General features: G+C 44.5%; 1 protein-coding gene across 2 annotated transcripts in view; it reads left to right on the top strand.

Moving 5' to 3' along the window:
• siah1 (siah E3 ubiquitin protein ligase 1) overlaps window positions 1–916 on the top strand; it is a 21,201-nt gene that overhangs the window by 16,524 nt on the left and 3,761 nt on the right. The gene's annotated exons all lie outside the window — the stretch shown is intronic.

The following is a 916-nucleotide window of genomic DNA, read 5'->3' as shown; positions in this document are numbered from 1 at the left end:
ACACAGACTTGCTTCACAGAGGCGATCGTCCAAATGAAATCCACATGCCTACAGTTACCAGTGTCTTGACTCCCAAAGGCAACAGTAGAATTGGTTTAAAGCCCTGTGGTTACAGATATGACGTCGCCTACAGCAGTCACACACATAGCAAAGTGTGGTAGGTCGACTAGTCTACAGTGGGTAACCACACCGATCGCCTCTGTGAAGCAAGTCTTTGTATCATGTGACGGATTGATTCTACATTTCTACACGTACTGAATCTGAGGAATGTAGTCGTACCGACAGAAGCCACATTTTAATCACAGCTACTGGATGCTTTTATTCTGAAATGTGTGAGTTTATTGTTGATGGCTGAGCAATGCAGTATGTGGCCAACACACGCAGTGGACTCTGCTTCCATTGCTGCAAGAGCTACTAAGCATGGCGAGTGTCACGGACAAGATGTAAAAAAACACCCCGATATGTTTGGCGCGTACCTGCATGTGATCATGTAAACTGAGTGCTCCTCTACAAGGCCCAACATGTGTTCACTGGGGGCCAAATGAAAACAGTTATCTAGAATGGGCTAGTCGACATTTGTACAATACAATATTTACTCACAAAGGTAAAAAAAAAAAAAAGTATCAAATCAAGCACACAGGCCAGCTAGGATAACTAGGTACCATGTCGTCAGTCTCCGCCTTCTTTTCCCGCATCACTTTTTAGTGGACTGCCCATCAGCTTTGATGTAGAGGTGTCAGTGGGAGGTGCCGGGGACTTAGCGGTCATAACTCGTGCTGTAAGTAAGGAAAGTAAAAAGACAGATCTAGACCTACTTCTCTCTGATCCAAAGACCGTGTATCTCTGATATAGTATCATGTAATCTGTAATCTCTCTCTCTCTCTCTCTCTCTCTCTCTCTCTCTCTCTCTCTCTCT

The sequence above is a fragment of the Anarrhichthys ocellatus genome, unplaced genomic scaffold, assembly GCF_004355925.1.
Source record: "Anarrhichthys ocellatus isolate YVR2014 unplaced genomic scaffold, GSC_Weel_1.0 scaffold80, whole genome shotgun sequence".
Lineage (NCBI taxonomy): Eukaryota > Metazoa > Chordata > Actinopteri > Perciformes > Anarhichadidae > Anarrhichthys > Anarrhichthys ocellatus.
The sequence above is the reverse complement of the archived record's forward strand: the minus strand, read 5'-3'. Positions and strand labels throughout refer to the sequence as shown.